Below are 23,246 nucleotides of genomic sequence, written 5' to 3' on the forward strand. Positions count from 1 at the left end.
AAAGATTCGCATCAAAATGGCCGACGTTACATTTTGCAGATCGAAGTAACGAATGTCTGTTTACATGTCAGCACATGCAGCTCAGTGGGTGAATGCATTTAGACAATATTTAGATCAACAGATGGCAGTATTTTTTATTCAATAGGTAGCAGGACATGCTGTGAACATATAGAAACACTTAGACTCTATTTAGAATTGCAAAACTTGCTTGAAAATAGGAGAAAAGGGGTTATTTTTAGACAAAAATTACAACCGGAAGTGGATTTTTAGCACTTCCGGTTTGTAAAAAATGAGACAAGGGTTAAATTGCACTTAAAAAGTAATGTTTTGTAATTTTTTAGAGGAAAAATGTATGGCCCCAACAAGATTAATATTGTGTGGGTACAAAAAACAAAAAATATCCACCTCCCATAGTCCCCCATAAAAAGGGAATGCGGGTGTTGCAAGTGAGAGCAACAGATATGCTGTTTAAAATGGTTTCTTTACACAGTATTCCGGAGTAATCCCATGAAAGTTTACCTTACCATTAAAAAGATTCTTCCTCTTCAAAGTTTTCTTCATCAAAGCAGATATCTCCAACTTCATCCATTTCTTCTTCACTTTCTTCAGCATCGTCATCGCGTACATGCATGTTGTCACAGTTCTTGCACTCGCACAGTTCGGTACAACATAGCCCCAAAGACACACAACACTGGTCATCTGCATCTGATGCTTTGCACTTGGACTTCTTGCAGGTGCAGCGTGAGAGTTCAAGAATGCTCTGTTGAGCAGGTTGCATTTCCATCCAGTTTATTGAGAGGCTGCCATCGATCAATTTCCAACCATGTCCAGCTGGTGATTGGATATCTAGGTGATTGTTAAAGCTGCGCTTTCAAACAGCTGCCTGGAAGTTGGCTCGTTGTACGTGTTTGATGAGGCATCTCGGTTTGGTGGCATGATACTTTCGTTTCTTGTAGCCATCAAAAACATAGAATACCGTGCATTGTTGACATGACTGTACTCCTGCTGGCTGTAAAGCTTGCAAACGAAATCCTCCAGTAAAGAAACAAGCTCGTCTGTTACGGAGAAAGACTCGCCAAGCATTTGACACGCATGGGAAAAGGATTTATTTTGGGTGAGAAGTTTGATTGCTTTTGTTTTCCCTTTGCCGTAAAAGGAGCTTACAGAATCGCATCCTGTGAAACAGTGGAGACCTATGATGGCTTTTGCGATGTCATCTCCAAGCTCATGCTGTATGGCCTGTAAGTCAATGGTACGTACATTGTCGTCTCTGTCAGTGTGGAAATACAACTGGGAACCCACAAGGTGCGATACAAGTGCCGCACCAATAACAAACACGTCAGTGTCTGGGCTTTTGATGATGATGCTTCTGATGCCTTGGGTGCTGATGTAATGTGCATGTAGGAGCATGCTGGTGTCAGCCTCCTCTTGGGTGGAATGGAGCTGCGGTATTTCTTCAAAGCTGATGGTACCATTTCTTGGTGTGATGGAATGACACATCTTGCCATGTGCAACATACAGTGTGATGCCCTTAAAGTTGTCCTCTCCACGTACTCCAATGGTTGAACAAGAAGTGAACAAGCTGTTCCTTATTGAAGCTGTTTGCCAGATATTTCTTCCATTGTTAAGGTACAGGTTGGTCTGCCTTGGATATTTTAATCCTCTGGGAACCACTCGCTGCCCGTCGTTTTTCCTCTCAGCACCCTTAATACTGATCGATGGATACGTGTCTGTTACAAAGTGTACAGAGTTGGAGGTACTACTTAGTGCCAGGTACACTAACTGTCTCAGAATTTTTTCTGCCAGTTGACCCATGCTTGCGGGCATTCCTTTTGAACTCATTTGCTGAAGCATGGCCATGCCATCAACTACCCATACGCCTCCCTTTGGTGGGTCCACGACAGGGGAACTCTCAGGTACACTTTCTAGGTAGTGTAGCAGCCTCGCCTTGTTAGTTTTAGCTAAGCATCCCTCATAAGTCGCAAGGGCTGGTGGATACGGGCTCAACGAGTATGTCATCATGCTTTTGAGATTTACTTTTCGTACTTTGCCAATGATGACCAGCCTTGCCAACAACCCACGATCACTTTTCAAAGTAACATCTTTCCCTTTAACCTTGATGGTTTGCTTGCCTGAATCTTAAAATGTTTTCAGTTTCATCTTCTTCAGCGTTTTGTTCAGATCTACATCATTACCTTGCAAGCGGCTTTTAGAAAAATAGACGAAAGCTTCATCGCCCTTTACTTTTGCGGTCATGAGGTCAGAATACACATCATCTGGTGCAATGACTCCAGATGACAAGTGAACCAGATCATTAGCATCCATTTCCGGGTCATTTTCGAAAGGATTCGTCATGCTCGTGATGGTACTCATTATGTTGTTTACGTCTTCATCCCTAGTCATTCGACTGTTGGTAAGGTCTGCCCTTTTTGAAGATTTCTGCCCTTTGCCAGCCATCTCTTCACATTGTCTGGTTATCGCTGCTCGTTGATGGTGCGCTCGTATCCAATGATTGGTCGCTCCTTGGTTGGTTGAGAACACTTGATCCCACCTCTTGTTTTGGAGTCTCTTCGCCGTTTGCTCGATCGTCATATCACAAGCTACCTGTATAAACCCGTGAGTATCTTGTCGCTGAATGGCAAAGTGTCCACTGACCAATTCTTTGTAGATGTACTGATGTGAAGTAGGTAGCTGGCTCATCTCAAACCAATAGACTGGGAGGTAACGTGAGTAGTTGGTTCGGTTATAGGCAAATATCCACAGTAGGAGTGCCCTAACTGCAGCAAGATAAAGGTGCCAGTTTCCTTCCCGTGTAGCCCTGATGAAAAGGAGGATGTCCTCTATCATTTCCAGGTAGGAGTTCCAAAAAGCAAAGGTAGCATTCTTGTTACCCTCTGTGATGAAACTGTCATATTCATTCATCATGGCCTGAAAGGATGCGCCTTCCACATGCTGCACATACTGGCCTGGGAATGATGATTGTAATGATGAAATCACATCTCGATACTGCTCTTGCATTTCCAAAGGAACACTCTCCATCAAGCTTTGCCAGCAAAGCCGATGTAATGCCTCTGATTTGTAATGTAATAAGTTTGTGGCAGTGGATGCTTCTGTTGTAGTTGTGGCCATTCATCACACCGCTCACAGAACCTGGTGCCACTGCACTGGATTCAATATCTTGCAATCCCGCATCCTGAAATCTTTTTCCCACACACGCCAAAGCTGTCATGGTTGTATGAAATGCCCCAATTCTTATCACAATTCTGTCCATGAAAATCGGTGTTTGCCATCTGATTGTCTGGGCCTTGGCATAAATAGCCTGATCCATCACTACTACAACTGACGGGAGCTCCAGTTGGTCTGCTATTTCAATGCTTCGATGGAGGATGGTATTCACAGTATTCAGATCAGTTGGACTATCATTTACAACAGGAAGGTATGCAATGGTTGCTTTTGGTGGGATGCTGGATGTCAGTAACTGATTGAATCCAGTCCAAGCAGGAAGAAGACGTTTCTGTGGCCATTTTGTAATGTAGAAGGCGGCATCTTTCTTCTTGTGAGGATATAAAGTTGGCTCGTAGTGTGTCATTTCCAGCTTCATATTGCCAGCAAATGCCTTTGGGGACGACTTCTTCTCACCACTGAATGTAACCACCTCTGTATGTGGTGCTGGTAATGAGCACTTTCTTGTCTTTCTCATTCCTTGTACTGGTGGAAGTGTAGAATGTGCATCTGCATCCTAATGAATCTCTGCATGCTGCACAGCTTTGCCGTTGGTATTATGGGTTGTGTCTTTTCCCGAAAGTGTCTGCTCCCCAAAATCATTGTTGTCCCAGATGAGAGTTGTGAAGACAGACTTCTGCAAGCACGATGGAAGAGCTCTAGAACCTCGTTGGACTTCTTGCTGTGCCAAGGCAGTATCATACTCGAGAACACTGGTGTGCGAAATGCTATAGCCAAAACCATTAAGTAAGCCTATTAGCTGTGCCGATCCACTAAGATGCAGTACCACCATTGCTAGAGATGACTGCGTCGGTATCATTGTCTTGCCTTTAGTAGCTAGGTAGATGATGTCCTGGGCAATGGTTAATATTCGATGGTCTTGCACATCACCAACCTTTACACGGTTTACACCCTCTGGATCATCAGATGCTCCAACAACCCATGCAAGAAAGTTGTATAGCATGGTTGGAACTATCTGGCGGGCAGAATCCATGGTTAAATCACCTGAGGTTGGAGTCCAGGGAAGAGTTGTAGAGTTTGTTTTATCCATCACAGCATTCTTCAGATCTAGGGCTGTTGAATAACGCTCTCTAAATGATGATATTTGAGGTACGACCTGTCTTCTGTTGCACTGGTTTGGCCGTTTCACTGGAGGTGGAGACTCCTCAGCATCAGTTGTATCTGTGTCGGTTGTATTTGTGTGTTTCTGAGGTGACGGTATCCCTTACAAGCTCTTCAGCTGATAGGGTGTCAATGTATACCAGTTCACTCTGGTATTTTTTTTGGGCTGAATGAAGCAAAGCTGGGGATATCTCCTTCTGATTCTTTGTTTCAGGCTATGGGTTTTGTAGTTGGACGAGTCCTTCCCTTCAATGTCTTTTACTGCCTTATCTATATTAATATTTCGGCACGCCCCTTTCTTTGTTCCACCATCAGATTTTTGTTCCTGCACGAAATGAAACAAGATTTGGCACATATACTAATGATATTATTGTCTTCCTTAAGAGGCCCCTCAAAATTTGTTTTGATGCATTTTCACAAACTCAAACGGATTCCATTCAAATTCGGTACGATTATGGCTTTTGGTCCAACTTAGGTCATTGGCTATAAATTTTTTTCCATAACACTTCCGATATTCGAAAAAATCGATAAATCGATATCCCTTATGGGATTTTCCATTCAAATCCACTTAAGTTTAAGGCCGAGGGGGGACGCAAATTTCCACTTTGCCCTGGGCGCTGTTTACCTCCACTACGCCAAGCTGTTAGGGTTTGGGTTAGGGTTAGCTACCCTAACACTAACCCTAACCCTAACCGCTAACCCTAACTGCAACCCTAACCCTAACTGCAACCCTAACCCTAACTGCAACCCTAATCCGAACTGCAACCCGAACCCTTAACTGCAACCCGAACCCTTAACTGCAACCCTAACCCTTAACTGCAACCCTAACCCTTAACTGCAACCCTAATTTTTAATTGCAATTTTAATTTTTAATTGTAAATTTTAATTTTTAATTGCAATTTTAATTTTTAATTGTAATTTCCTAATTTTAATTGTAAATTTTAATTTTTAATTGTAAATTTTAATTTTTAATTGCAATTTTAATTTTTAATTGTAAATTTTAATTTTTAATTGCAATTTTAATTTTTAATTGTAAATTTTAATTTTTAATTGCAATTTTAATTTTTAATTGCAATTTTAATTTTTAATTGTAAATTTTCAATTTTTAATTGTAAATTTTAATTTTTAATTGTAAATTTTAATTTTAATTGCAATTTTAATTTTTAATTGTAAATTTTTTAATTCTTTAATTGTAATTTTAATTTTAATTGTAAATTTTAATTTTTAATTGTAATTTTAATTTTTAATTGTAAATTTTAATTTTAATTGCAATTTTAATTTCTTTAATTGCAATTTTAACTTTAATTGCAATTTTTAATTCTTTAATTGTAAATTTTAATTTTAATTGTTTCAATTTTAATTGTAAATTTTAATTGTAAATTTTAATTTTAATTGCAATTTTAATTTAATTGTAAATTTTAATTTAATTGTAATTTTAATTTTTAATTGTAATTTTTAATTTCTTTAATTGTAAATTTTAATTTCTTTAATTGTAAATTTTAATTTCTTTAATTGTAAATTTTAATTTTTAATTGCAATTTTAACCCCTAATTGCAACCCTAACCCCTAATTGCAACCCTAACCCTAATTGCAACCCTAACCCCTAACTGCAACCCTAACCCTTAACTGCAACCCTAACCCCTAACTGCAACCCTAACCCCTAACTGCAACCCTAACCCCTAACTGCAACCCTAACCCCTAACTGCAACCCTAACCCCTAACTGCAACCCTAACCCCTAACTGCAACCCTAACCCCTAACTGCAACCCTAACCCCTAACTGCAACCCTAACCCCTAACTGCAACCCTAACCCCTAACTGCTACCCTAACCCCTAACTGCTACCCTAACCCCTAACTGCTACCCTAACCCCTAACTGCAACCCTAACCCCTAACTGCAACCCTAACCCCTAACTGCAACCCTAACCCCTAACTGCTAACAGCTATTCAGGAAATTTGCAAGAAAGCCCAGGCAACACCGGGCTTTATTGTTCGCCCGAGCAACGCCAGGAATTGCTACTAGTCAAATATACGTTTCAATGACGTAAGCCGGTAGATCTCTTTGTTCTTCATAATTTTCTGGTCAATTGTATAGTTCCAAAAACTGTCAAATGCTTGAGAAAATATCTGTTCTGTAGCTGCATGAACATGTTGAGGGTTAGATCTCAAATAGTCTGTGTATCCCTTGTAGCAGCTCCGGTGATATCTGACTTCTATTAGCTTCACAGTCACGATCTCTGATATGAGCAAGAATATTTTTGTCATCTTTTTCCTCTGCAGCTAGTCGAAGCTTGCCTCCATCAATCTGTTCACAAAGCGTCAATGGTTCTTTCTGCTTTCTGCCTCTTGAATCCTGAAATGTCTTACCACTCCTGCATACGATACAAACTGTTGGCAAGATGTGAGAAGATTTAGTCGGCTGTTTTGCAATGTTAGAAGTGGAACGCAAGTGTCTTGCATCAGATGTAGCAGATGTATGTTTGTCTCTGTCTCTGCTTGAAGAAAATGCAGAGGGATCCAGTTCTGTATACAACAAACACAAAATATTAAACTCATAAGTGTATACATGTACTGTTATGAAATCAGAAAAAAAAACACAACAAACACATGCACAATCAAAAACAGAGGCTTAAGAAAATAATGTTATTTTGCTCTCGTGGAATTTACAGGTGGGTCGGTACATTGGCATGCATGTTTTTTTGTTGTTTTTTTTTTTTTAATTATAAAGTAAAACAGAAGTTTGTTCAATTGAACATTAAAAATAATCAAATGCTCTCGTGATTCTTGTCAGTGGAGGTCAACACAACAATTTTTAGGCCTAATCATTCATACATGTAACTGATGCAACAATCAATTTGCACACATGTTCAGCAGATCTGCTTGGCTTGAAAAAAAAAGTTTCCAAAAACAACAAAAATGCGCCATTTTAAAAAATGAATATTTTGGGTAAGGATTTCTTAATCTAAAAATTTGCTAAAATTACACATTAATGGTCAATTCAATTATAAATTAGGTTAAATTAGGAAAAATATAAGTTTGTGCAGCACTATAAAGGATTTAAAAAGAAACTAATTTTCTAAAGCAAATGGCTCCTTGGAAGAATTTTCCTCTATTTTTAATATGAAATAACTAGATTTTCAAACCCCAAAATGCTGTACTTTCCTTTAAAAACTAATCAAAAAGTGTATGTGGCAACCTACTGAAATATATTTTTTATCTAAATAGAACTTTGTCTTTGGTATTAGTATCTCTACTGTTGAGATTTTTTTTAATTGTCAAGTTTTGCTGCAGTTATAATTACTGCACTAACATGGACTACCAGATAAATACAGTGCACATGTTAGGCAGAAACAAAAACAAAAAAAAATTCAAAACATTTGCTTGCCCTCCCCCAACTGACTCTTATTTTTATGTAAAGGAATACCAACCTAAATTTCAACATTCAAAACTGCACACATTTTTTTTTTCTGTTAGAAATTGCACATTCTAAATTACATCAAAACTGATGAATTTTAAACAATCGTTCACAAGGGAGGAAAAAATGATTAAGTTGGGAGAATATATTTGGAAAGGTCTTCTATCAAGTCATGTAGCAAACATTTTGCAGGATCTTGCAAGGGTGCAGGTTGGCTCCCGACCGAGACCCTAGACTCCTGTGTTATAAATCCTCCAACAGGGATATCTTTGGTAGGCATCTACCTTTTGTAGGGCAGGGTTATGTCAGAATATTGAAAAAGCCCAAAGATATATGGAATCGATCTACTACATGTAAAAACAAAAGTTCCACATTTTACGATTCATATAGACTACACAAATCACAACATTTGGGACTGACCTGACCCAATATCATAGGCCTCCCTACGTGATTATACATGCAATATTCTCATTCGTGATGTATTTGTAGGCTACTTTTAAAGTTACCGGATGATTGCGTGACATTCTGATGCTTCTGTTTAGCAGTTTGGGCACGTTTTTGCTTGGTAGAATCAGTGAAATACCGGTAACACACTGCGTGGCAACCCCCAGTTTCAGGGAACGGCAATGCACTTTCACATGCGCTGCAGTGTAGACCATGATCGCGGACGAAAGACCTCGCTAAATCGGCCTGGTTTCCCACCAAATCGCTCCAAATATCGACAGCACTCAAGAATGTTCTCCACCTTTTTTCGGTTAATGGCACAATATCACCACCAGCACCTGGAACATGTGCATAACACCTATTTTTTACACCAAATTTGACACCAACTGATGCCATTTTCACCAAACAGCATCTGTTTACACACGTGACCCGCTATTCGCTGTACCGCAGCACTCTCGTGTGATGTTGCTGATTGGCTCCTTTTCAAAAATGAAAAATCGCAGCAACGTTGATAAATGAAACGTACAATTTTATTGGATAAATATCGAGATCGTGATAATTATTTTACCGACGAAATATTACTTATTCTAACCTAAAATTCAACAAAATGCTTCAACCAATGACGTGGGAATATGAACAATAATTCATAAAAAATATTTAACTTAATTATAAAATAAGTTTGATTTAGTCGGGAGATGGAGACCACAAGACAAGCTCTAAGGACCATATGCCCTATCGTCTATTATTGGCAATTGAATGTTCCAGACGAAAAGGTGAGTTTAAAAAAAATTTGCAAACACTTGGAAACAGCTCTTCCGAAAATTTTGCTCTGATTGAAGTTAATTTTAATAGGACAACACGAAACTTAAAAAACAAGATCCTTCAAGGGAAAGCATTCACAGAGAAGGAACTAAGAATATGAGATGAACAAACTGACGAGGCAATAAGAAATGATTGGTCACATATAAATGACCAACCACCAATGCCACAATGGAATGACGAGGCATACGCTACATGGCCAAAAATATGTGGACACCTGCTCATCCAATATCTCATTCCAAAATCAGGGGCATTAATATGGAGTTGGTCCCCCCCCCCCCTTTGCTGCTATAACAACCTCTGCTCTTCTGGGAAGGCTTTCTCTAAGATGTTGGAACATTGCTGCAGGGATTTGCTGCCATTCAGCCACAAGAGAATTAGTGAGGTCGGGCACTGATGTTGGGTGATTTGGTCTGGCTCGCAGTCGGTGTTCCAATTCATTCCAAAGGTGTTCGATGGGTTGAGGTCAGGGCTCTGTGTCGGCCAGTCAAGTTCTTCCACACCGATCTCGACAAACCATTTCTGTATAGACCTCGCTTTGTGCACGGGGGCATTGTCATGCTGAAACAGGAAAGGGCCTTCCATAAACCGTTGCCACAAATTTGGAAGCACAGAATTGTCTAGAATGTCATTTGTGCTGTCTTGTTTAAGGTTTCCTTTCACTGGAATTAAGGGGCCTAGCCCAAACCATGAAAAACAGCCCCAGACCATTATTCCTCCCCCACCAAACTTTACAGTTAGCACCATGCATTCGGGCAGGTAGCGTTCTCCTGGCATCTGCCAAACCCAGATTAATTTGTCGGACTACCAGATGGTGAAGCGTGATTCCTCACTCCAGGGAATGCGTTTCCACTGTGCCAGAGTCCAATGACTGTGAGCTTTACATCACTCCAGCTGACGCTCGGCATTGCGCATGGTGATCTTCGCCTTGTGTGCGGCTGCTCGGCCATGGAAACCCATTTCATGAGGCTCTCGACGAACAGTGCTTGTGCTGATGTTGCTTTCAGAGTATGTTTGGAATTTGGTAGTGAGTGTTGCAACCGACAACGGACGATTTTTATGCGGCGGTCCTGTTCTAGGAGCTTGTGTGGCCAACCACTTCACGGTTGAGCTGTTGTTGCTCCGAGATGTTTCCACTTCACAATAACAGCACTTACAGTTGACCCGGGCAGCTCTCGCAGGGCAGAAATTTGATGAAATGACTTGTTGGAAAGCTGGCATCCTAATGACGGTGCCACGTTGAAAGTCACTGAGCTTTTCAGTGTGGCCCATTCTACTGTCAATGTTTGTCTTTGGAGATTGCATGGCTGTGTGCTGGATTTTTATACACCTGTCAGCAATGGCTGTGGTTGAAATAGCCGAATCCACTAATTATAAGGGGTGTCCGCATACTTTTGGCCATGTAGTGTATGTTTGGGATGAGATTCCCACAGTGCAAACTCTCAAAGAAAAGGAGCGACCAACAGAACTTACTGATGCAACACAGAAAATAGAACGAGAGGAAAACAAACAGATGGGATTTCAAATTTAATCACAACGAGACGACCCGTGAACCCGTTGGATTCCTGTTGTGACAGCGGTTGATGAAAAAAATCGTTTAAAAAAAAAAACGATAGCTCCAGCAAACTATACCACTGAGGTTGTTTGCAGGTCAGGTCAGGTATGGGAGCATGTGCCAGAACAGCGCGTCGCTGCGTCCACTTTCCGCCGGTACTCCGGGGGCCTCCGTCTGGCCATCCCCCAGGCAGATGCCAGGCCCATCCCCATCTCCTTGAGATGATGGTCAACCTGCTGCAACCATGAGGCACGTGGTCGGCCCACTGGCCTCCTCCACTCATGAGACTCCCTCGCTGAGAGAATCTGGTGAGCAGGATCAGCGTCAGGAAAACGAGCCACATGTCCATACAGCCGCAGCTGACGCTCACGGACTATGCAGGTAACAAATCTCATCCGAGTCTCTCTCAGCAACCGCTCGTTGGACACAAAATCCGACCAGCGATAGCCAAGGATTCTCCGAAGAGACCTGGTACCAAAGGGAATTGCTCCGTCTCAGATCCTTGGTCAAAGTCCAAGTCTCGCACCCATAGAGCAAGACTGGAAGTACCAAGGACCTGAAGACTCGGACTTTCGTCCTCCCGCACAGGTACCGGCAGCGCCACACCCCATGATCCAGTGAATCCATGACTCCCCAGGCCCGACCCAGACGTCTATTGACCTCCGGCTCACAACCTGCGGAGACATGAATATCACTGCCAAGGTAAGTGAATCTATCCACGACCTCAACATCCTCACCACAAACAGACACAGACAGAGACAGCAGCATCCAAGATGTCACCGAAAGCCTGGATCTTTGTTTTGACCCAAGAAATCCGTAATCCCAACGGCTCCGACTCCTCATTCAGCACCTCGAGGGCCCCTCAAGAGGATGTCTAAAGTCTCCGCAAAGATGACTGCATCATCTGCAAAATCAAGGTCCGAGATCTTGACATTGCCAAACGATGCACCGCAACTTGATCTCTCCGACATCCTCCCAAAATCCAGTCCATACAAGTGCTGAAAAGTGTGGGGGCAAGTACACATCCCTGACGAACTCCAGTAACAACTGGAAATAAGCCTGAGGCGGTACCACCACACTTCACAGCACTCTCAGTACCAGAGTAGAGTTCAGACATCAGATCGATCAGTTTCGGTGGCACCCCACGAAGACCAAGAATCCTCCAGAGGACATCCCGATTCACTGAATCGAACGCTTTACAGAGATCAACATAGGCTGCAAGCAGTCCCTGCCGAAACTCTCGCCTGCGTTCAGTGAGGACACGAAGAGCAAGGATACGGTCAATCGTTGACCTCTTTGGTGTAAAGCCTGACTGCTCTGGACGCTGGTGCTCAAGCAGATGGTGGCGAACCCTATCAAGAATTATCCGAGCAAAGACCTTGCCCGGCACTGAGAGCAGCGTCACCCTCGGTAGTTGTTGCAGTCTTGGCGATCACCCTTCCCTTTCCAGAGAGGGACAACAAGGCCCCTCTTCCAGTCAGTTGGGATGATGCCTGTGTTCCAGGCAGAGCACAAAACTGCATGCAACGACGCGAGTGCAGCATTTCCACCAGCCTTGAGAAGTTCAGCATGGATGCCACAGATCCCTGGAGCTTTGGGCCCCGTTTCAACTGGTTCACCGCAGCCCGTGTTTCCACAAGCGATGGTGGACCACAGTTGATTCGAGGGTCAGCAACAGGGATTGTAACACCCTTTGACGTCCAACTCGACAGCTGGGGGATCAGCCTGGTACAACCGCTCAAAGTAACCGGCCCAGCGGGCCTCACTTCAGACTCCTCTGTCAAGAGCCTACCACTCTCTGCCTCGAACTGCAGTGCTCCGAGGATGGGCTTTGATGAACGTAATGCGCGACCCCCTGTAAGCGGACGAGAATCACCTGTCCACAGGTGATGCTCTACCCCTCACAGATTCCTCGCACATAGGCCTCCTTGTCCACCCTCAGTGCACGTACAGTTTTACGCCTCAGCTCCCTGAACAGCTCAGCTCTGCCATTCAGCCTGGCCCTGCGACTCTGGTCAATGGTATCCAGTGTCCCTTGAGACAAAATTCTTCTTGCCCTGCGGTGAACCTCCAAGGCATCCACCGGCAACATCAAGGACGGTGGTCTTGAAGGTGCTCCACAACTCTTCAGGACCCCCCAAAGCACCCAGACCCCCCAAGTGTCCACTCAGCCTGTTCGCAAACTCCTCAGCTACTCTCATCCCTGAGCTTGGCAACATCCAGCCTAGGCTGGGATGGTACCATTCTCCAGGATTTAAGGTGCAGCTTTAGAGTTGCTACAACAAGCCTGTGGTCAGTATTGAGGAACTGAGCACTCCGGTAGACCCTGCAGTTCTGGATCATCCTCCAACGACCGTCAATGAGGACATGGGCAATCTCCTTTGCCACACCGCCAGCGTTGGAATACCAAGTCCAGCGATGAGCTTATGGGTGCTGAAACCATGAACCAGCCACTCCTAAGTCCATGACTTCTTGCAAAGTCAAGGAACTTAGTGCTATTCTGGTTCATAGTTCCTGACCCATGGGGACCAACACACACCTCATAACCATCCCTATCAGTTCCAGTCGATGCATTGAAATCCCCCAAGACTAGAAGTGTATCTCGTCTGGGGCACTGATCAACCACAGACTCGAGTGTGGCGTAGAATGCATCCTTCACGGTAAGATCACTCGCCTCAGTCGGAGCATAAATAGAGACCAGGGAAATGACACCTAAGGAGTGACGAATCCTTAATCTCATAATACGCCGTTGACCGGTGTTACCTCAATTATCATTGGGGTCAGCTTATTGACACAGCTACAGCAACTCCTTGGGTATGGTGGGTACCCATCAGAGCGACCAGACCAATAGTAGGTGTAACCACCCACCATTATCTCGCCGCAATCCGGTCTCCGAACCTCAGAGAGAGCTGCAATCCCGATGTCCAAACGCTTGAGCTCAGATGATAACAGAGACAGGTGATCATCCTCTCTTAGGATAGGACATTCCAGGCACCCACCCGAAGGGACCGCCTCAGGTTAACCCAAGGAGACCGCCGTCTGGTGGACGACACTCAGCACCACTCCGACACACTCTCCCGCAATCTGACCCAGGGATGTTACCCGTGGTTTCCTCCTATCAAAGATTGGGGTCCCGAAGGCTTTGCCCCAATCCCATCATCCGTGAGCTGCCCTGCGAAGGGAAGCTGCACAGGAGGTACTCCCACGGAGTGGGTTTTCAGATTTTTTTGCGTTTTTGCGTTTTGCGGAATGAAGCGTTTTACGGTGGCTGGAGTGCAAATCCTGCCACCAACCTCCTAATAAGAAGTAACCCAACTGCAGGAGGACGTCCGCAGACACAGTTGGGCACTAGATCTGGATGGCCGTTGGCTCACAAGGAGCTCCTCCGCCCTTTGACAGGTTTTGTTTTTAATCCTGCTGGGTGTCCATATCCAAACACCCTCCTCACCAGAAAACCTGGTGGGGGAGACGGTTTAGTCGCCGACAACCCGACCATGGAACAGGTTAGTACAGGTTTACATGGTACCTGTAGCAGGTCACAGATCGAACCTGACCTGACAAGAGAAGAATCACAGATCGAACCTGACAAGTTGTTTGCATTGATCAAATAATCCCCAAGAGTGCTTGACTGAATCGGGAATTGATTTTTGAAATAATTTTTTCCTTGCCCGATTTTTAACGAATGTTGATACTGCACACTGCAGCAAAATGGTGCGTAAGGTGGGCCGAAAATTTTTGCGCTATCGTGTACCGTTTTGGCTGTATTTCGGGAACATACACACATACATACATACATACATACATACATACATACATACATACATACATACATCATACATGATGAAAGTTTTCGTAATATAGAGATAAACAGAAATTGGGAAACAGATTGGAGAATTGAATCGAGAACCAAAACTGAAAACTCCACAACAGGACCAGAGGATAACAAAAGGAAATGCTTCAGTAACACCCATAGAGAAATATCTGCTCATAGTTACTGATCAGATAATCTCAAAATTGATAATCTGACCAGAAACAAAATACCACCATGGAAACAGAGGCTTGAGAAGCAGAAAGAAGCAGAAGATTGACTGAGGTAGGAAACGGGACGAACAGAACAATTCAATATGGGAAACGGAAGTCCAAAGTCAAAACGAATGAGAATCAGACAAATAAAAATGAAATACAACATTGAAAACACACACACACACACACACACACACACACACACACACACACACACACACACACACACACACACACACACACACACACACACACACACACACACACACACACACACACACACACACACACACACACGCATCTAAAGGCCATTTTCCCTGCTAAAGCGGGGGTTAGCCTTGCGGGCCCCATGACAATCTTCTCCACTTTACCCTGTTTTTTTGCTTCTTCTTCTTCATCTTCTTCTTCTTCTTCTTCTTCTTCTTCTTGTTCTTCTTCTTGTTCTTGTTCTTCTTATTGTTCTTGTTCTTCTTCTTCTTCTTGTTCTTCTTGTTCTTCTTCTTGTTCTTCTTGTTCTTCTTGTTCTTCTTCTTCTTGTTCTTCTTGTTCTTCTTGTTCTTCTTCTTCTTGTTCTTCTTCTTGTTGTTCTTCTTCTTGTTGTTCTTCTTCTTGTTCTTCTTGTTCTTCTTGTTCTTCTTGTTCTTCTTGTTCTTCTTGTTCTTCTTGTTCTTCTTGTTCTTCTTGTTCTTCTTCTTTCCCGTTAGGGGTCGCCACAGCGGATCAACCGTCTCCATTTCGCTCTGTCCTCCACATCTTCCATTGACACTCCAACCACCCGTATGTCCGCTCTCACCGTATCCATGAACCTCTTCTTTGGCCTTCCTCTTCTCCTCCTGCCTGGCGGCTCCATCTTCAACATCCTTCTCCCGATATACTCCGCTTCCCTCCTGTGCACATGTCCAAACCATCTCAATCTCGCCTCTCTCACTTTGTCTCCAAACCGTCCTACCTGCGCTGTCCCTCTAATATACTCATTTCTTATCCTATCCATCCTCGTCACTCCCAACGAGAATCGCAGCATCTTTAACTCTGCCACCTCCAGCTCCGCTTCCTGTCTTTTTGTTAGTACCACCGCCTGCAAACCATACAACATAGCTGGTCTCACTACCGTCTTATATACTTTCCCCTTCACTCTTGCAGCTACCCTTCTGTCACAAATCACTCCTGCTTTCTGCATCTCCCCTTCTTAATCCCCTTGCCCACATTTCTTCTTCGACCACCTTTAGCCAAGTTTTTCTCGGTCTTCCCCGTCCTCCACTTCCGACTGCACTCATTTCCAACACTCCTCTCACCCAGTCACTTTCATCCTTTCTCAACACCTGACCCAACCATCTCAACCTGTTTCTCTTCACAACATCCATCACAGACTTTATTCCCATCATCTTCCGCAAGTCATCATTTGTCTTCCTCTCTCTCAACGATACTCCACACATCCACCGAACCATTCGCATTTCCACCCTTTCCAGCCTTTGTTGCTGCTCCATGTTCAGTACCCATGTCTCACACCCATAAATCACAGTACTCCTCACACATGTAGCATACACCTTTCCCTTCAGCTTCAACGACACTCCCCTCTTCGTCAGCACGCCACTCAGGTCCCGAAACTTTATCCATGCACATCTCACTCAAGCAACCGTCGAAGAGTCTGAGCCCCCTTCTCCATTCAGCATGTCTCCAAGATAGCAAAATGTTTTCACACCTTCCAGCTTCACACCATCTCCAAGATCCAACTCAACAATTCCTTAATCTGCTGCTCCCTCGATGCACACCTTACACTTGAATGTAGCTGCCACACTGGTTAATGACCCTCTCACCCCACTACATTTTCAATGAACCCATTCAGCACACATTGTACACTGAATGGAGTTCACTCCGACACCCTTCCTGCACACAGCACACGGCCACTTCCCAGTCCTTTCCACCTCACCACATGCTTTACCACTTGCCATCACCTTCGTCTTTCCGATATTCACCTTCAAACCTTTTGCCTCCATACATTTCTTCCACTTGTTCATCTTCTCCTTCAGTCCATCCATACTCTCTGCAATCAACACCAGATCATCTGCATGCAGCAGCTCCCACGGTAAACCCTCCTTGACCCTCCGAGCCAGCACCTCCACTACAACTACAAATAGAAGTGTACTTAGTACCGACCACTGGTGCCCTCCCACCTTCACTTCAAACTCACCACTGTTCCCATCCTTCGTCCTTACAGCTGTGCGCGTTCTCTCGTACATTGCCATCACGACTCTGATCAACCATTCCTCCACTCCTAACTTCCTCAATGCCAATGTCATTACTTTGCGTGGAACCCTATCAAATGCTTTCTCCAGATCAAGAAACCCAAAAAACGACTTCTTCCTCTTCTTCATGTACTTCTCCTGCAACAGCCTTACAATAAAAATTGCATCCGTCGTTCCTCTTCCTGGCATTAATCCAAATTGCATTTCGTCAATCTTTACCTTCTTCCTTATCCTCTTCTCCAACACCCTTTCCAATACCTTCATTCCATGCTCCAATAACTTTATTGCTCTATAGGAGCCACAGTCCAGAGGGTCACATTTCCCCTTGTACAGAGGGACGAGGGTACTCAGTTCCCAATCCACTGGAATGTGGCCTTCTTTCACCACCAGATTACAGATCTCTGTCATTCTCTTCAAACCCCAACTTCCTGCTGCCTTCAACATATCTCGCACAACTCCCTCCTGCTTTTCGACTCTTCATTGCTCTTATAGTTTCCTCAACTTCCTTCTCAATTATCTTCTCTGCTGGTCCTAAAACCGGGTTACTCTCTGTTACTACCCCATTCATTTTCTACATTCAACAGCCTTTCCACATCTCTTCCATCTTCCTTTAATTCCATCTGAGCCCACAAGGATTTGTCCCACTTCATCCTTCAAGCAACTCACCCCCGTCACATCAAACCTCTCTCTCGCTATCTGCTTTGCAATCCTGAATACCGCTCTCTTACCCTCTTCCCAATCCAAGCGTTCTCCGAACATTTTCCTATGGGCCTCCTGTACCTTTGCTACCTCTTTCTTTGCAGCCTTCTTGGCTACCTTATAACTTTCATGCACTGCCTCTTCTTCCACTGTGCCCTTTGCCTTTTGCCATTCCTTGAACTTCTTCCTCTTCTCTTCAATCATCTTTCCAACTTCATCACCCCACCACCATGTTTGAGTGCCTCGGTGGTCCTTTTGTCCATCCACATACCTCACCAATGGCTCACAATACACTATCTTTCATTGACATCCAACCACTTTCAAGCTCCACCATATCATCCTCAACCATACTCAGCCTCTCTCTTTATGCTTCCTTCACTGTCGCCTCTTTCAACCTCCACACCTTCATCCTCGGTTGGTACCTCACCCGCTGAATTCTCCTCGCACCTTTCACCCTTATATCGCAGACAACCAGGTGGTGCTGTGAAACAGTCTCCTCCCCTGGGATCACCTTTGTGTCCCAGAGGTTTCCCCTATCTCGCCGACGCACCATCAGGTAGTCAATTGTTGTCGTCGACCCACCTGACGTGTATGTAATAAGCGTATTATCCGCTTTCTGAAATTGAGTTTTACAAATCAACAAATCAGCTCCATCAGCAAACTCCAAGATCCTTTCACCTTCTCTATTTCTCACACCATATCCATAACGCCCATGGACTCCCTCAAAACCGTCTGGACTCCTTCCCACATGACCATTCAAGTCTCCTCCAACCACAACAATTTCATCATCTTTCACATTTTCCATCAACTTCTCCATCGCACACCAGAACATGTTCTTCTCTTCATCGCTTCGACCGACCTGTGGGGCATATCCTGAGATGACGTTCACCAAGAGCTTTCCAATCACGATTCTCACCATCATCAACGTTTCACTCACTGTAGTCACACTCACTACACTGTCTCTACAAACTGCTCAGAAAACATGACACCAACACCATGCCGCCTTCTGGGCACCCTTGCCACATAAACTTATACTTCTGCCCCTGCCTCCCCTTCACCATTCTTGCACCACTTCCCTTCCATCGTGTCTCCTGCACAAAACATATGTCCACTCTTCTTTTGACCAATGTTTCAATCACTTCTCCAGATCTCCCTGTCATTGTCCCTACATTCCATGTACCAAATCTCAGCAACCGATCTTCACGTGGGGCATCAGACGATTGGTCATCATAAATGGAAAAATTTCCTCCCTTGCTTAGATGGGGTTCCCCACCTTGAGTTTTAACGAGAGGGGTTGAAGACCCCCACGGGGTACTTCGGGCTGTACCCTGCCCATAAGTTCTACTCATCATGGTTTCCTTTTGAGGCGATGTTTTTATGGCCGGATGCCCTTCCTGACGCCAACCCTTTTAGTCGCCTCTTACGACACGGCGGGATACGGTGTACCTATTCTAACCGGGGCACACACTGGGAGCAACATTGAAAACAATGGACTTAAACCATTTAGCTGCCCATAATATACTCCAAATACAACAGATTGGGAAAATAAAAAAACTATGATTGGGCCAGCAACAGAACAAATCAAAATCAATAGTTTGAAAACAACCCGGAAAAGTTCCACCGAGAGCTCAAGAAATATAAACAAATAAAAATTTAACAACTATAATTTGGGTACCCAGTCAAATGAACTGGGTAACCTATTGTTTTTCTTCTCTTTATTTCTTATTTATTCTTTTTCCACTGGCAATTTTCGGGTTCGTTCGCTTTAAAAATCATTTTCTCAGGAATGGTAAGTCTGATCGACACAAAATTTTCACAATAGTATGTATCTTTTTTGATGTCACAATTATAAACTAAGTATGCTGTCATAGGTCACGTGGTACGGGCGTCATCTTGAAAAAAACCTATAAACTTTGGACCTCTATCTCTGAAACCGTGCAATGGAAAAAATTTTTGCTTCATACATTTTAATGAGCTCCCCATGGGGAACACGGGTGATTTTTCGTGACGTCATCGGTGAAGCGGTATGCCGGTGAAAATACGTCAAGTAGAATGCTGCTTGGGAAAAATCTGAAATTTCTTGAGCAGCGTCTGCACAATTCTTTATTTACAATTCGAAGAAAAAATTTATTATGACGTCACAGCTGACTTGGTTCGGCAGCCATCTTGTTTTGAAAAAAAGAATTAAAAACATCTCCAGAACGGCTGAACAAATTGAGGCCAAACTTTACAACCACATTCCCCATGACATCATTTTACAAGTTTGTTAATTTCTAATTGATGGATCACATGGTTTGGCTGCCATATTGAAATTACCCTAAAACCTTCAAACAACTCCTCCAGAACAGCTGGTCAGATCAAGGAGAAACTTCACATATGTTTTGCACACGAGCAGTGAATATAAGTTTGTTAATTTCTAATTGATAGGTCACATGGTTTGGCAGCCATGTTGGATTCAAGAATTATATTAAATGATGTTTTCTCTGGAACCACATATCCTATCGAAGTGAAACTTGGCAACTATCATACACAACAATGTCTGCATATATGGTAAAAAAAAATTATGATGTCACAAGTCGCATGCTTTGGCCTCCATATTGGATAGAAAAACGCACCTTGGCTGATCAACACTAAACTTTACAAGCATGATCCACTACCCAATTAGAGGGAGAATTTAAATTTATGTTGTATTTGGTCACATGGTATGGTAGCCATGTTGGATTGAAAATTAATAACTTTAAAAGTCTTCTTCTCTGAAACGGCTGAACAGATTGAGGCAAAACTCCACATGTATGACCGCCTCTCTATCTTATCTTCTTCTTCTTTCGGCTTGCTCCCGTTAAGGCTCGCCACAGCGGATCAACCGTCTCCATTTCGCTCTATCCTCCACATCTTCCATTGACACTCCAACCACCCGCATGTCCGCCCTCACCGTATCCATGAACCTCTTCTTTGGCCTTCCTCTTCTCCTCCTGCCTGGCGGCTCCATCTTCAACATCCTTCTCCCGATATACTCCGCTTCCCTCCTGTGCACATGTCCAAACCATCTCAATCTCGCCTCTCTCACTTTGTCTCCAAACCGTCCTACCTGCGCTGTCCCTCTAATATACTCATTTCTTATCCTATCCATCCTCGTCACTCCCAACGAGAATCGCAGCATCTTTAACTCTGCCACCTCCAGCTCCGCTTCCTCTCTTTTTGTTGGTGCCACCGCCTCCAAACCGTACAACATAGCTGGTCTCACTACCGTCTTATATACTTTCCCCTTCATTCTTGCAGCTACCCTTCTGTCACAATCACTCCTGAAACTCTTCTCCAACCACTCCATCCTGCCTGTACTCTCTTTTTCACTTCTCTCCCACACTCTCCGTTACTTTGGACAGTTGATCCCAAGTATTTAAACCCATCCACCTTCCCCACCTCAACTCCTTGCAACCGCACCATACCACCACCCTCCCTCTCATTTACGCACATGTACTCCGTCTTACTCCGACTGACTATCATTCCCCTTCTCTCCATTGCATACCTCCACCTCTCGAGGCTCGCCTCAGCCTGCTCCCGACTCTCCCTGCAGATCATGATGTCATCCGCGAACATCATAGTCCATGGAGACTCCAGTCTGATCTCGTCCGTCAACCTGTCCATCACCATTGCAAACAGGAAAGGGCTCAGAGTCGATCCTTGGTGCAATCCCACTTTTACCTTAAACCGGTCCGTCATTCCTACCGCACACCTCACCGCTGTCACACTGTCCTCATACATATCCTGCACGATCCTCACATACTTCTCCACCACTCCCGACTTCCTCATACAATGCCACAACTCCTCTCTTGGCACCTATCATAAGCTTTCTCTAAATCTACAAACACACAATGTAACTCCTTCTGGCCTTCCCTATACTTCTCCATCAACATTCTCAAAGCAAACATTGCATCAGTGGTGCTCTTTCCTGGCATAAACCCATATTGCTGCTCACAGATCGTCACCTCTCCTCTCAACCTAGCTTCCACTACTCTTTCCCACAACTTCATGGTGTGGCTTAACAACTTTATCCCTCTGTAATTTCCACAGCTCTGCACATCACCCTTATTCTTGAAAATCGGAACCAGTACACTTAATCTCCACTCCTCCGGCATCCTCTCACTTTCCAAGACTTAATTAAACAATCTGGATAACAACCCCACTGTCATCTCTCCTAAGCACTTCCATGCCTCCACTGGGATACCATCTGGGCCAACCGCCTTTCCACTTTTCATCTTGTTCATAGCAGTCCTCACTTCATCCTTACTGATCCACCCCACTTCCAGATTCACTATCTCCACCTCTTCCAACCTTCTCTCTCTCTCATTTTCTTCATTCATCAGCTCCTCAAAGTACTCCATCCACCTTCTCAACACACTCTCCTCACTCGTCAGCACATTTCCATTTGCGTCCTTTATCACACGAACCTGCAGCACATCATTCCCAGCTCGGTCCCTCTGGTTGCCAATCGGTATAAATCCTTTTCCCCTTCTTTTGTATCCAACTTCTCATACAGCTCGTCATATGCCTTTTCCTTGGCCTTTGCCACCTCTCTTTTTGCCTTTCGCCCCCACTCCTTGTACTCCTGCTGACTTTCTTCATCTCTCTGACTATTCTACTTCCTTTTCGCCAATCCCTTCTTCCTTATACTTTCCTGTACTTCCTCGTTCCACCACCAAGTCTCCTTATCTTCCTTCCTCTGCCAGATGTCACACCAAGTACCTTCCTAGCTATCTCCCTCACCACTTCTGCTGTCGTTGCCCAATCATCCCACCCATCTTTACCACCACCCAACGCCTGTCTCACCTACTCCCTAAATTTCACGCAACAGTCTTCCTCCTCCAGCTTCCACCATCTGGTCCTTGGTTCAGCCCTCACTCTCTTCCTCAACCTCACCTCTAAAGTCATCCTACAGACCACCAATCGATGCTGTCGAGCTTCACTCTCCCCTGCCACCACCTTACAGTATGACCGCCTCTCCATGACGAACAAAAAGTCCTCCCCCACTTTTGATGTACGACACATCGTTTGACAGCCATATTGGATTGAAGGAAAAATATTAATTAATGTTTACTCTGGAACTGCTGAATCTCTAAATATGAAACTTCACAGTTATGATGAAGCAGTTATGTGGAATGATGAGTCGAAATTTCAACTCAATCGGCCCCATGGTTTGGCAGCCATGTTGGATTGAAGGAAAAATATTAAGTAATATTTACTCTGCAACCGCTCAATATATGCGAAACTTCACAGTTATAATCGAGCTGACATGTGCAACATCGGTTTAAAATTTCAACCCGATCAGCCACACGGTTTGACAGCCAGAATTATTTAATTATTTGAATCTGAGAACTTTTAGATTTTTGTTTTTTCCAGAAGGCTCACTTGGCTGCACCTGCATGTGTTTGAGGGTACAGGAATAGCAATTCAATTGAAGCCGACAATGTCCCCAGGAAAAAGGGCTGACTGCATCATTAATAAATAGATTGAACACTTTGTGCTACCCAGTTCGTAACTCGTCAGTCCCGTGCTGTCTCGAAGCATGGCTGTATTTGTATCATTATTAAATAATGTTTTCTCTGGAACCACTTATCCTATTGAAGGGAAACTTCGCAATTCTCATTTAAGTCTCATGTTGTATCAAAGGTGGATGTCTGGGTACCCAGTCATCACTGCCATCAGTTAT

General features: G+C 43.9%; 1 protein-coding gene and 2 pseudogenes across 5 annotated transcripts in view; 1 reads left to right on the top strand and 2 right to left on the bottom strand.

Moving 5' to 3' along the window:
- The window catches only part of LOC147033842 (tudor domain-containing protein 1-like), a 211,638-nt gene that overhangs the window by 98,322 nt on the left and 90,070 nt on the right, over window positions 1-23,246 (top strand). The gene's annotated exons all lie outside the window — the stretch shown is intronic.
- LOC147033844 (uncharacterized) lies at window positions 527-2,503 on the bottom strand (annotated as a pseudogene).
- On the bottom strand, window positions 2,601-9,927 carry LOC147033845 (uncharacterized; annotated as a pseudogene).

Source organism: Eptatretus burgeri, chromosome 1, assembly GCF_056783735.1.
Source record: "Eptatretus burgeri isolate ZD-2024b chromosome 1, Ebu_testis_v1, whole genome shotgun sequence".
Classification (NCBI taxonomy): Eukaryota; Metazoa; Chordata; class Myxini; order Myxiniformes; family Myxinidae; genus Eptatretus; species Eptatretus burgeri.